Source organism: Haemorhous mexicanus, chromosome 24 (assembly GCF_027477595.1).
Source record: "Haemorhous mexicanus isolate bHaeMex1 chromosome 24, bHaeMex1.pri, whole genome shotgun sequence".
Lineage (NCBI taxonomy): Eukaryota > Metazoa > Chordata > Aves > Passeriformes > Fringillidae > Haemorhous > Haemorhous mexicanus.
In genome coordinates, this window is record NC_082364.1 from 629,527 (window position 1) to 644,117 (window position 14,591).

Genomic DNA, 14,591 nt, shown 5'->3' on the forward strand with positions numbered 1-14,591 from the left:
GGGGTTTTTGAAGCCACAGCTTCTCTGGGCACCCTCTGCCACGGCCTCACCACCCTCACAGGGAAGAATTCCTTCCCAGTATCCCATCTAACCCTGCCCTCAGCAGTGGGAAGCCATTCCCCCTTGTCCTGTCACCCTCTGCCTGTATAAAGTCTCTCATCCACCTATTTATGAGCCCCTTCAGGCCCTGGAAGGGGCTCTGAGCTCTCCCTGGAGGCCTCTCTTCTCCAGGTGATCACCCCCAGCCTGTCAATTTTTGCACTTTTCACTTTGTAATTTTTTTCCTTCCTAGTGTGTGTGGCCATTTTTGCCTTCCCCCCTCTTGGCCACATTTGGGAGCACTGTCTGTTCCCATCAGTGTTGCTCAGCAGCAGCACCTGCTCCCAGCTTGGAGCTTCCCACACTCTGGAGTCTGGTGGGAGTCACTGTGTGACACCTCACTGCTGTCTGTGACCTCCAGGTGTGTCTCAGAGCTGTCAGGCTGTAATTCAGTGTCCTCACCTGTAACACAGGTTTCCTGGCATAGCTCATTAGTGTTGTTTTTTTTCTCCTGGTTGATTTGCAGTGAAGGGAATGTTCACCTGCTTGAGGCTGTTGTGCTCATGGACATTGCTCAGTGTTTATTTTACCCTGCATTATGCTCCTCTCACTGCCCAATTAAATCACTTCTTGGAATGTGCCCTCTTGCACAGCTCTGTGCCAGCAAGGCCAAAACTGAGTGGCCAGTAGAGAAGAGATTTAGAGGATGATAAACAGGGAAATTCCCAGCTGGGATTGCTGCACATTGACTTGGTGTGATAAAGGACAGTAAAGCTGCTGAACTCGTATTTAGAGTGGCTGGATTTGTGCTCACAGTGTTGGTTTGACCTCAGGATCCTCTGAATATAGTGTAAAGAGGGGGGAGAAAAATCTCTCTTGTTTGTGTTGACTGTGTTGAGTGAATCAAGTTTCCACTTTCCTTACCTGCAGTCAGGGGTAATATTCAGATGTAAATATTTGCAGGACCTTGTTCAGCACTGACAGTGTTCTCTATTTAACCAGCATATTTTCAATATTCTGCCTTTTCCCTGATCATTTGAAGCCTGAGGTTTCTTCCCTCACTGTTCCTTCACTTTGCATTTTTAGCAGCCTCTGCTTCAGCCTTGTCCCAGAGATTGCTCTTTTCATGGTGTGTGACTGTCTCAGAGTGCCACAGTACATCTAATTTTTGGTTAGTGGTTGTTGAAGATGCAGATTTTAGGTTTTGTTGCTGCTTGAAGCCCCAGCCCCCAGGGAATGGAGGATGCAGGGTTGGAGAAGTTGTTCCCTCCATTGGTTCCCCTGGCTGCTGCTGGAGCCCTGACAGACACCAGGCTTTGTCATCTCACATGAATCTCACCTTCTCCCAGGTGAGCAAAGGTTGAGACAAGTGACACTGTGGAGAGCTGGGGGAGTCCTGCCACTTGTCTCCTGAGCTTTGCCTTGGTACATGCTTTTATTAAGAAAAGTCAATTTATGCATTCACAGTTACGTGAACAAGTCATCCCTACTCTTCCTTCCCAGTTTTATCCATATTCCTTTTCAAAGGGCTTATTATTAATTTATAGAAGTGCTTTGTTTCCAGAGCTTTTTCTTAGTAAGAAATGAACTGAAGGTCTTTCTTAATGTGTGGAAGTTGAATGTCCTCCTATACTGTAAATATAAGGTGACAGAACCTCTTTATTTTTAATGTTTCTGTCATTGCCAGTTCATTCTTTGCACCTGAGTTGCTTCAGTCCTTTGTTTGATGCAACTTCTTTTGTCTTCTTTAGTTTATTATTTATACTTTCATCTGCTTTTTAACACTATTTGTTTTGTGTTTATGGTTCAGCAGAAGGGCAAGTGATTCTGTGTAGGAGACCTGGTTTGTTTGGGGGGAATCCTAGAATTGTGAAATGGTTTGAGTTGAAAGGAACCTTAAACCCCATCCAGTGCCACCCCCTGCCGTGGGCAGGGACACCTTCCACTACCCCAGGCTGCTCCAAGCCCCTCCCAGCCTGGCCTTGGGCACTGCCAGGGATCCAGGGACATCTCTTCCTCAGTATTTCTGGTGCAGTTTGGTGTTGTAGGTGAGGTCCAGGCTGAAGGAGAGGCAGCCCTGGCTGGACCGAGTTCCCAGGAGCTGGGTAATGAGGCAGCTGCCTGTAGCTCCTCCAGCATTGCTATATTTTGTATTCCCCCCGGACTCATGCTCTGTATTTTTAGAATTTGGGTGTATTAGACACATTTTTTCTGTCTCCCCAATTCCCACTGTGCTGCACCTGCTGGGTAACCTTCACACATCCTGGGATTTCTGTCTCCGCTCCACTTCAGAAAATGAAGTTGATGATAGTGACTTTCTTCATAGAACACTTCTTAGTTCTGGAGCTGCAAAGCCCCGTGTAAGCCAAGGAAAATTGCAGTTTATGGATTTTTTTAACATTTCTCCAAGACAGTAATGTTATTTTGAAGGAAAGGGGTATCTTTTCCTTGGTAGGCCCTGCTGAGTGTTCTGTTTCTGAGTTACAAGAAATGAAGTTGTGAAAGAGCCTTTATATAAAATATCTCACATGAGCCTACAAAACAGCTGTCCTCAGCCTGCATTAACTTTAGTATAAATTGATATTTGTGCTTAATACTACATTTACCACATGTTGCTGACCTCCTGAGTTCCTCCCTTCTCCTCTTCATGAGTTCAGGGAGCTGCACTGTTTGAAAGTACTGAGCCCATGGCTCTCCCCCCATCAGGCTGCTGTGCTTACAGACCCTCTGGTCATGCCTTGTCTGAATTTTGTTGTGAAGCAGGATTAAAATGCTGAGATAAACACAGAAATCTTCATTTATGCACCCATTGCAAATGTGCTGACACAGAGCGGTGCCCTGTGAGCTGCATTCACCTGACATTGGAGATCAGGGGAATACACGCAAAAAAGGACCTGGAGCTGCTGGAGCCAGTCCAGAAAAGGCCCCAGAGCTGTTCCAGGGCTGGAGCCCCTCTGCTTTGGAGCTGGGCTGGGAAAGCTGAGGGTGCTCACCTGGAGAGGAGAAGGCTCCAGGGAGAGCTCAGAGCCCCTGCCAGGGCCCAAAGGGGCTCCAGGAGAGCTGGAGAGGGACTGGGGACAAGGGAAGGAGGGACAGGACACAGGGAATGGCTCCCACTGCCAGAGGGCAGGGATGGATGGGATATTGGGAATTAGGAATTGTTCCCTGTAAGGGTGGAACACCCTGGCACAGGGTGCCCAGAGCAGCTGTGGCTGCCCATGGATCCCTGGCAGTGCCCAAGGCCAGGCTGGACAGGGCTTGGAGCAGCCTGGGGCAGGGGAAGGTGACCCTGCCCATGGCAGGGTGGGAGGAGATGGGCTTTAAGATCCCTTCCAACTCAGGCCTTTCTGTGATTCTCTGCGTGCTTCTGAAGAAGTCACTTTTCCTGCACTTTTCCAATTCCTTCAGCTTTGGAAACCTTCAGAATATGAGAATATGAGTCTCCAAGCCCATGGAAGGCTTTTTGTCCCCCTGGTGCACCTCTGGTTGGGATCTCATGGGATCTGGGAGTTCTGTTGTCTATAACAGGGCCAAGAGGTGACAGCTGGGGTCAGGTGTGGAATCAGGGTGCCTGGGAAAGGGGAATCTCTAAATTAATGTCGAAGACTCTGTGAATTTGACAATTGCAAAGAAGACAGCAGCTGCAGTTGGTACCCATCATTTTAGGCTCTTGCTGTTGGAATTTCCTTAGGAGAAATGCAAGCTTATAATTGCTTTAGAAAGGCACAGGATTAGAGCCTGTCCTATGAAGTCCCTGGAATAATCTTAGTTCTTAGGTCAGAGGGTTTCTGAGATCCAGAGTATTTTTAGCATTTGATGCCAGATAGGGAAGGTTCCGTGGCTTGTGAAAGTAATAAATGCTTTTTAATGAGACCTCAATATATCACTGTTAAATCTGGGACATGAGTGAGGAGAAAACTATTTTTAAATGCAATTATGAATGTGTGCAGAGATTTTAGTGCATTATAAGGGTTTAAAGAAAGATTTTTATGTCCTTAGTGTTTGTTTCTCATTCTTTGTACATCACTTGGCCAGTGCTGCCCCAGGTCTTGAGTGGGGCTTCTGCAAGAATAGATGCCAAAAATAGAATACAAGGGGCTTATTTTTTAATTAGGGTTGGTTCATTTGTTAGTTTTTAATTCACAGAACATCAGGCCTGTTTCTGATGCAGACTAACCTCCAGGAGTTGTGGAAAAATCTGTGTAAATTGGAATGTGGTAAATCTATTTGCTTGGCCCTGTAAGCTGTAGTGATTTCCAAATAGTGGTTTACTGAAATGATCTAATTTTAGTTTCTGAGATATGTAGATATAATACCTTTAAATGTGTTAAAATTGATATTTTGGATTTTTTTTCCCCCTGTGTCTCTTAATGCTTTGTATGTGTGTGAACCAACACCGGAATTTTACAGCTGAGGATGTTGTTGGAAACTCTGAAGTTACTGACAGAGTTTTGTCAAATTGATCCTGTTCTCAGATGGGTTCCACATCATGGAAAAAATTTCTTGGGGAAAAATGTGCTTTTAAACTCCAACTGCCCAGCTACAAGTTCTTTTTAAAAGTCTAAGGTTTTAAGCCCTCAAGTTCAAGGGGAAGTTTTAGGAGATATGAAGCTGAAATTATGGGCTTTTCTGCTATCTTTTAAAGGGCCTGAACAAGTCAGTTGAAATGAACTTTAGAGTTGTGGAATCTCCTGAGCTGGAAGGGACCCACAAGTCACTGAGTCCAACTCCTGGCCCTGAACAGGAGGGCCAAGGATCCCAGCAATCCCACTCTGTGCTGAGGGCGTTGTCCAAATTCTCCATGAGCTCTGACAGTGTCAGAGCCTGACTTTGATGGTTCTCCACCTAAATGCTCCAGCATTTGGCTTCTGGCTCTAAATCTGAGGGATCACTCCCTTACTGCTATAGAAAATGTTATCTGTAGGTTTGGAGGTTGTTTTTTGTGCTGCTGAAGGTCCTCAAGCTCTTGACTTGCCTGGGTTAGTGAGTCAGGACTGTGTTAATCCTGCAGGAACTGCAGTGTGTCTGTTTTCTGTGCCCAGCACTGGGCAGCATTTCCATGGAGTTGCTGCAGCTCAGGCTAGGGAAGGGATAACGGAGGAAAGGGTGGAATGGAATTGGGAGTCCAGGAAGCGTGGACAGCACAGGCACTGATGTGACACAAATGTTTTGGGGCAGGCCAGCACACCAGGCATCCATCAGGTGCAATAATATTTTGGTCAAAGCAGTTCTGGTCTGGCATTGTACAAGTAACCTGCATTTCCTATTCAATCCACATAACTTGCTTTTCCTTGTTATTGCTGCATGAATCTAGCATTATTTTCCCTCATTAAGGTTTTGGCAAGGGTTTCTGTTGAGGTTCTTTCTTAGCCTCTTGGTTAGAGGGGCCTTTTCATTTCAAAGGCTGGCTCCCAGCACAGAGCTTGTCCCCAAGAATCTTTGGAAATTGAGGCGATCACTTAATTGGCACATTGGCTTCCATTTGGCTTTGCCAATTAAATAAATTCAATTAATCCAGAATGAATACTGTATTTTTGGCAGAAGTATTAATTCATAGTAATAATTTAGTTTTCATAGGCAATGGCAGCAATAGTTTCTGGTTACATTTAAAGCCTTGCCAGTGTGTGCACTCTGGTACTACAGTGGTGAGCCAGGAGATCCAAATTATGTTTTGTAAATATCTGTTTGAAAGTCTGTTTCTGTGCAGCAAAATGATGGAATGATTTAGAATTTGCTACGGCTGGATCAGCAGCTTGCTGTGCACCATCATCGCCAGTTTTAATGCACCCTGTTTGTAATTTCTTTCCTAATTCTGGCTCAGCCAGGCTGTTCCCGTGGTGCTGGGGATGCAGCTATTGCTACTCTAGGTTATTCCCTACCCTGAACTTTGAAGTCAGGATTACACTGTCATGACCCTCCACCTCTTTCCCTCCCACCCTGTTCTGAAGCTGATCTCTTTCTGTGCCTGTTTTGTTGTCAGATTACAGGAAATGCCACAGCTGTTCGAAATGTACTTATTTGGGAGATAAAACTTATAATTTATTTACTGTCAATCACTTTTCCTTAGACCCAGCTGCTTAAAAATAAGGTGGAACATTAAGGAAGGGAAAGAAGTCTCTTATTTATAAGTGGTTCATTTTAACTGGCTTTTTGTTTTTTAAATTAGTGTCCATGTCTTCTCAGTTACCATAGTGCAGGAAAAGATGGAGCAGTTTTTAAAGGGTATCAACAGTCTGCTCATCCATCCCCTTCCATTCCCCACCCTAATTTAAGCCCAAGAGACAAACAAATCATGTCAGAGTTTGTCTTTCTGAAGATCATAGGCATTAATGTTTGGGGTTTTTTCCATGATTCAGCCTTCTTAATTGTAAAATGATGAATTATTCCCTGAAGATGTTGGTAATCATTAGCCTGACTTTTTTATATGTCATTCCCTACATTTCTGCCTTGCTGCATGGTAGGGGTCACTGCTGTGTTGGTATAAGGCTGCACATTGTTTTTGGGATTCAATCAAATACCGTGGTTGCCAGGGCACAGATTATTCATGGAATCATGGAATGGTTTGGGTTGAAAGGAACCTTAAACCCCATCCAGTGCCACCCCTGCCATGGGCAGGGTCACCTTCCACTGTCCCAGGCTGCTCCAAGCCCTGTCCAGCCCCTGGCCTTGGGCACTGCCAGGGATCCAGGGGCAGCCACAGCTGCTCTGGGCACCCTGTGCCAGGGCCTGCCCACCCTCCCAGGGAGCAATTCCTAATTCCCAATATCCCATCCATCCCTGCCCTCTGGCAGTGGGAGCCATTCCCTGTGTCCTGTCCCTCTGTCTGTCCCTTGTCCCCAGTCCCTCTCCAGCTCTCCTGGAGCCCCTTTGGGCCCTGGCAGGGGCTCTGAGCTCTCCCTGGAGCCTTCTCCTCTCCAGGTGAGCACCCCCAGCTCTCCCAGCCTGGCTCCAGAGCAGAGGAACTCCAGCCCTGGAGCATCTCTGTGGTCATTATTCACCTTCAGATGCTGCTCTTGCAGCATCAAGTGTCCTATTCTGACCTCCAGGTCGTTTCTGGAGAGCAGTGTCTCCAGCTCATGTCACCTTTTCTGGAGGACAGCAGGAATGAGGAGTCCTGCCCTGTTTGTGGAGCCTGGTGTGTGATCCCAGGCTGAGCTTTCCCCTCCCTTTGGGCAGAGTTAATGACTCTTCTGTTGTGTTGGTCAGAAGTTTATGGACACTGTATGGTATAAAGTGCATGCTAGAGGCAGACACATTCCTCACATTGCTGTGTTGTCACAGGGCTTTGGGCAGGGAGTGCAGTGGATCCCAGTTTTGTTCTCATGCCATTGGACACAGCTCTTCTCTATAAACAGAAGCTGAGCCCAGGTTGGCTTAACACCCAGAAGTATAAATTCCTGTTAAATGTCCTGACTCAGGTGCTGGGTTTAAATGTCAGGCTGCTGTTTTTTCCACCTTCCCCATCTTGCTGCTGCTGCACTGGGCCAACTCCTGAGTTGCTAATCTGATTTATACTTATAACATCACATTGTTATTTACATAATCACTGGCTGTGGCCAGGGGACTTAGCAGAGTGGGATTTGCTTATTTGAGCCTGAATCTATCTCTGTTGTGTTTTATGTGATGAGAAATTGCTTTCTACAATAACATCGCAAAGCTCCAATTGCCCTTTTATATCCAAGCCATAATAAGGATCTCCTTCTCCCTCTGTGCATCAACAGTAGCTGGGATCGTCGGGGTCTTTTTTTTTTTACCAACAAGAAACTGGAATCAGAAGTATTGTTCTTGTTGGATGTTCTATTTTCTGTGGTTTTTCCCTGTAATTAATTTTGTAGGCTGTACAGAAGCAGAACTCTAACCCTGTCTGCCTTTCCCATGCATATTGTATGTGGGATTTTTGTTCTTAAAGAAAGTACTTTCCTGAGCCACTCTGCCATTGTGTGAGGCTGTGTACTGTACCCTGCAGCTCCTGGGCCCAGGGCTTTGGGAATGGTAATCAGGCTTCTCTGTGGGAATGTCAGATCCAAACTTAGGGCTGTCAGGGAGTTACCATGCTAATGCTGCCCTCAGTAGCTGACCATTCCCTTGTGCTTGGTTGCATCCCTTTTAACCCTAAAACTGTGGATTCTGTGAAGGAAAACATGAGTGTGAGACTGTTCTGCTGAAAATCCCCAGCACCCCTTGGATGCACTGGATTCATGTGCAGAGAATCAGTGAGAATCTCTGTGCCTCTTTCAGGCTCACCTGGGAAATGTTTCTATGGCACAAACTCATGCTGCTGTGCAGAGGTGAATCTTGGTCACAGTGGCAGTGCCAAAGGAGGTGCTCAGAGCTGCCAAGCTGCTTATCCAGTGTTTTGGATTTCACTTCAGTGGTTTTACATGGGAGCTGGAGAAGGTTTCACCTACATATCTGTGAGCTGCAGATCTTCATTTGAAAACACAGTAGACGAATAGTTAAGAATTTGTTCTTTGCTCATTCCAGGCTGATCCTTTAAACTATGGTAAAAGGATGCCCTGGACTAACTCCTCTGTGATGCTAAGTCTCTGGAATGAGAGGTTTCTCTGAATTTGCCAGCTCATGGCAATGCTTTAAAGTGTTGGGGTTTTTTGTTTTGCTTTTTCTTCCCCCCCCCCCCCCCCCCACCCCTTTCATGGAGATGCTGGGAGTAGAAAAAACATGTTCTGTGTGGTCCTTTAAAAAAAAAGAGAAGAATTCCCTTTTATACACGCCGTGAACTAAGTACTGGTTGGAGCAGTTTGGAATTGAGAACCTGAAAAATGGAATTAAAAGTTCTAAACTCACAAAATTATGCACATTCACATGTCTTTATTGAATGCAGATTTCTTAAACATGGGATTTAGAATGTGCATTGCCAGTGTTCAAAGTTTCCTTACTGTAAGCACTTGTCATTTTTTCATTCCTTTTCTCTATCCCATTATCTCAGTTGCCATGAGATTTTAAAGGCATCTCTGGCTAGGTGAGTGTTTCTGCACATTCCATAATCCCCAAACTGAGAGCTATATTAAAAGGTCAGTACTACCTCTAATTACTTAGGCCGTCCTAGCCTTGAGCTTTACACCTAGAGCCCCCCTCCAGCCAGAAAGAATATTTACACTAAGGAAGGAGCTAAGTGATGACTTCAATTAAAAAAAAAAATTAGAGAATTTAAAAGCTTCCCGTGTTTCTCACCCTAGAAGACATCCTTGTGCTGGGTGTTACTGAATGTGCCTGTGCTGCGCTCTGCTGATGAGAACATGAACAGCACAGGATTAATCCTTAAAATCACAGAATCACAGGATTGTTTGTGTTGGAAGGGATCTTAAAGCCCATCAAGTTCCATCCCCTGCCATGGACAGGGACACCTTCCACTATCCCAGGTTGCTCCAAGCCCTGTCTAGCCTGGTCTTGGACACTTCCAGGGACAGGGTGACCGCAACTTCCTGTGTCAATAAAAAAATGCGAATTGGAGGGGGATATTTAATATTATTTTTAACTTCTGTGGTAAAGCTGCTGTAGTATGACAAGCACATGTTTTTCTTTAAGATGGCATTGTCAGACCTGGGTACCTAAACTAGGGGTTGCTTCTTTATTTTACATGTGTACAAATATCTTAAGCAGCTCTGAAAATGTAGCTGCAGTGTGCTAACGTGACAGAGCCATGCTGTATGAAAATGCTTAAGAAATTAATTTGGTTCCACTAAATGAATCCATGGAAAGTGGTAACATGAAGAACTTAGCAAATATTTGCATTTTCATGTCTCTTCATCCATTGTCTCTTCATCCATTCCTATATATTTCTGTCATTCAAAACAGTGACTCAATTATAGCCTTGCTGTGCTCAGTATGTCTTAATCCTTTTAGGGATAAATACTGTGGAATTGGGACCTTTCCTTCAGAATTATCTGGAGTAGCTCGAACATGGTGACTCTCAGTTTAGTGGAGCATTTTCCCTTTCCTTCTTTGATTTATGTATTGTGGAGAGCCAGGGTAGTTGTCACAACTACCTGTTGTGAAGGAGGAGCAGAGAGGACTTTGTCTCCCTGGAGTGTGCTAAAGGCTGCACAGTCAAAACTGAGATGACCAAAATTCTTCCTTCATAGTGTTCCAGGTGAGTTCCTGGGCAGTAATTCCTAAGAGCAGGTGTTGAGGGAGCCATCCTCACCGGGAGCAAGAAGTTTTGTGGGACACTTTCTTTTTAGTGCTGCAGAGCAAACTCCCTGATGGAGTAGATGCTGAGCCAGCTCTGTGTAGTGAGCTGGTACCCAAAATTTGGGGTAGCTGTTGATGTCCTTGTACATGGACACCCACTTCAGCTCTCTTCATTCCTCCTCATGCAAAGTGAAGAAATTACTGTTCCCTACAGATTAATGACTTCTCCTGAAACAACATTTCTGTTCCCTGCTGTTCTCCAGCAAAGAAGTAAAACTGAAGCGAAGCTTTAGGGTTTTTGAGAGCTCTAAAGGCGGTTTACGTTTTTTTCCTCTCTTTGTAATTTTTCCTTCCAAGAAGATCGAGGGGAAATGAAGATGATGTAAAGGAAAGGCTGTCATGGAAACCAAACAGCATTTAGAATCAGCTCTGCTGTTTTTAGAAACAAGGCCATGGGCTGACAGAATCCAGAGCAATCTAGTCCCTCAAACTTTTTTTTGAGAGACTGACAGTAGGAAATGAATATATATAAGTGCCTGTCTAATAGTTATTCTTGCTTTGTGATAACCTTGCATTAAGTTCCTGCCTTCAGAAATCTCACCTGGATTCAGTGACCTGCCAAAGTGTATTTGTGGTGCCTCCTCAGGGGTCTGTAGTCCTGTGGAAAACCAACTATGGGATTAATTATGGGATTCCAGGGTTTCTTGTGCATCCTAGAGTAAGTCAGAAGCAGGCAGGAGGAGGGCTGTGGGATCTGCACTGCTTCAATATTCTCCCCTGTCGAGGATACCTAGGTGGAAACTTCATCATGTTGTGTTCACTGGACTGTTGTGTTGAGTTTTACACATATTTCAGATTGTGTTACGTCTCTGCATGTGAGGGAGACAGGTTGACATGTTTTCTGATAAATGCAAGGAGACTCTTTAGGAGAAAATCCTTTCATATTATGCTGTGGAATCGTTAGATATAAATTATTTATGACTAAGGTTTTGTGTGCTAGAGAGCACAAAGCTGAAGCTTTCTAAATCATGTCTATAAATAAAAAGACTAGAAATCTCAAAGCTTAAAGCTAAACAGCCTGATTTGTGAGAGCTCTCAGATTCCCAGGGAGATTAGGAGCAACGCTTGAACGTGTCCAGGGAAGGGAGCAGACCTGGCGAAGGGGCTGGACCCCAGGAGCCACAGAGGGAGCTGGAAAGGGGCTCAGCCTGGAGAAAAGGAGGCTCATGGGGGACCTTATGGCTCTGCACGACTCCTGACCGAGGGGGACAGCTGGGGGGTCGGGCTGTGTTCCCAGGGAACAGGGACAGGAGGAGAGGGAATGGCCTCAAGTTGCTCTAGGGGAGGTTTACATTGGATTGCAGGGAAAGTTTCTTCCTGGAAAGGGCTGTCCGGCCCTGACACAGCTGCCCAGGGCAGTGCTGGAGTCACTGTCCCTGGAGGTGTTCAGAAAACGTGTGGGTGTGGAGCCTTAGGACAGGGTTTACTGCTGAGCACAGGGGTGGCAGCGAGGGATGCTCTTGATCTTAAAGGCCTTTCCTACCCTTAAGAATCCTGTGATGCTGTGATCCACAGGAGCATTGGACAGGCAGACAGGCGTTCTTCCTCCTCCCTAGGGGAAGGGTTTAGTGAGATCTCCCTGCCTGGCAATCCCTGTGGGTATCTGTGACAAAATACTGACTTTCTGCAATATTGTCTCAACTCCTACTGATACACGTCAAGCTTTTGGAAGGAGAATTTTCTTGGTTTAGGGCAAGCTGGTGAAGCACTGTCGCTCCAAAGCCTTCCCTGCAAAGGTAAGCAACTGAGGTTCCTGATAAATCAATTCTCTGAGTTCAGCCTTGAGCTCTAATTTGTTTACCAAGTTTTGGACTGGAGCAGATTGATACAGCAGTGACATTCAGCTGTGAAAATGGGACTAAACAATTTGCATAAACTGATTTGCTCTGCAATTACCAGGTTTCCACAGCACAGCGATGCATAGACAACAGGGAAGTGAGAGGCCACTGATGATGCCAGGTAGCTAATTTTCACTTGTAAATAATCTAAGTGTTTCAAAATGATTTTAAAATTAAATTACTGTGACACAAAGCACAAAAGATGACAAATTTAATTTGAAGGGCTTTGTTTGTGTTTTGAGGGGAGAGTGACCTGCATGCTACATGCCAAGTTTTCTGTCAAAACAGGTGCAAAATAGTGTATAAAATCTGTTTTATCTAGCTGTGTATCTTTGGTTTGAATGGAAAGGAGTTGTGGTTATTTAGGAGTAATGCAGTTTCTAAAATTGCAGTTAGGTTTCCTATATGGTATCTGTCTCTTCACCAAGACTTTTTCTCATATTGGTACCTCTTAATAAAGATCTGAGCTTGCACAAGTTCTGTGCCTTTACCTTTCTGTGCTTTTGCCTCAGCTGTGAGCCTTGAAGAGATTGTTGTTCTGCAGCAGTCCATGGGGCTCAGATCTAATTGGAAAACCCCCTGGAGTTAATTACTGCCCTTCGTCTCATTGTGGTCCAGTTAACTGGATGCAGAAAATGGGAGATGCAGAAATCCAGCTCAGTTTGGACTTAACTCCACTGGGAAGGAGAGGATAATACAACTTTTCCAAGAGAGGTGCTGGCATTTCGGGCTCCTGGAGGTGTGAGTTTTGCCTACGCTGCTTTGAGTCAGATCCAGGGAGGTCTCTGCCCACTGCTGCAAACTGGCTTGAAGCCCACATTTTCTGTCAGATTGTTTATCCATTTTTATATCCCACCAGCTCCTACTGGTGATGGAGAAGAAAAATTACTTTTCTTCCTACAGAAATTCTGTTCCTTAGGATATTAAGCAAGCGCATCCAGCTTGGCCTAAAAGCAGCTTATTGAAGTGGCACATTTATTGTTGTAATTAGTTATTTTCTTATGTAAAAGACCTGTAAGGTTTATTAAATTGGTGATCCTCTTAATGCTAAAATTGACAATGAGACTCTCAAGTGTCCTATTAAATCCTGAAGTGATTGTGTGCTCAGTAAGTCAGTCAGCCCAGGGTAGGTTTATTTAAGTGTATAAATACTATTCCTGTTTTCCTCTGGTGACTGGCTGTGCCTGTTGTGCAGAGCTGTGGGGCAGAGTGCTGGCTGTGGTCAGGGCTCTGGAAGGTGCAGCTGGGGGAGAGAGAGACCTGGATTCAGACTTACTCAGTGGTGCTCAAAGGGTGGAGCTCACTCGGAGTAGATTTTCCAAGGGCAGTGCTGGAAGCACCAGGAGCTGGATGGGTGCAGCTGCTGTGGGTTACTGCAGCTGTTGGGGTTCATCTCCCCAGAGCCAGGCCCAGCCTGGAGCTCTGTGTCCAGGGGAGTGGGTGGCTCCTGCAGCCTGGTTGGCTTTGTCCAAAGGAGGCACCAGGATGGTCAGAGGGATGGAGCAGCTCTGCTGTGAGGAGAGGCCGAGAGAATTGGGATTGCTCAGCCTGGAGAAGAGAAACTTCAGGGTGACCTCATTGTGGCCTTCCAGGGACTGAAGGGGCTGAGAAGGAAGATGGAGAGAGACTGTGGACCAGGACCTGGAGTGACAGGACAGGGGGAATGGATTCAAACTGACAGAGAGTAGTCAGATGGGATGTTAGGAAGTAATTCTTCCCTGTGAGGGTGGTGAGGCCCTGGCACAGGGTGCCCGGAGAATCTGTGCCTGCCCTTGGATCTCTGGAAGTGCTCAAGGCCAATTTGGATGGGGCGTGGAGCAGCATGGGATAGTGGAAGGTGTCCCTGCCCAGGGGAGGGGTGGGACTGGATGATCTGTGAGGTTCCTTTCCACCCTGAACCATTCCAGGACCCTCCTCCTGTTGTCTAAAGCAGGGGAATGGACCTCAAGTACCAGAGTGTCCCTGGTGACTGTAGCAGGAGCCTCACATGGATCATGTGGTTGTAGCCTTGCCCCTGTGCCTGTCCGGGCTTCAGTGGGATGAATCCCTCTCTCTTTTTGGCACTGGTCTGGTTGGTGAAAGCAAGCAGGAGAATGGCACTGACTGACACACCACAGCTCTTGGTGGTGTGGTGAAGCTCAGGTACAGGTAACCTGTGCCAGGGTCAAATGGGAGCTTCAGGGAGGGGTGACGAAGATTGTCCTGTAGTTCATCCCCCACATGGGCTGCTAGCTTGGGTTGTGCTGGTCCAACTATAAAGTTTTTTGTGTGGAGACCATATTTCCATATTTCTTCATATTTCACACTGCAGAATGCAGCTGTGTTCTGTTATCAGTCACAGCTCTGGGACAGATCCAGCTCTGTTCAGAGGTCTTCTGCTGGACCAGCTTAGAGCCATTGGGACTGATGTAACATCAGGGCAATCCTGCTTGCTCCCTTCATTAGAAAAGGGATTTGATGGAATACTTTTTGGTTCCAGGCCTGTAAGACAAGTAACACTGA

At 45.9% G+C, this 14,591-nt stretch overlaps 1 protein-coding gene across 6 annotated transcripts in view; it reads left to right on the forward strand.

Annotated features, from left to right (window-relative positions):
* Positions 1 to 14,591, forward strand: part of ARHGAP32 (Rho GTPase activating protein 32) — a 237,706-nt gene that overhangs the window by 90,190 nt on the left and 132,925 nt on the right. The window lies entirely within an intron of this gene.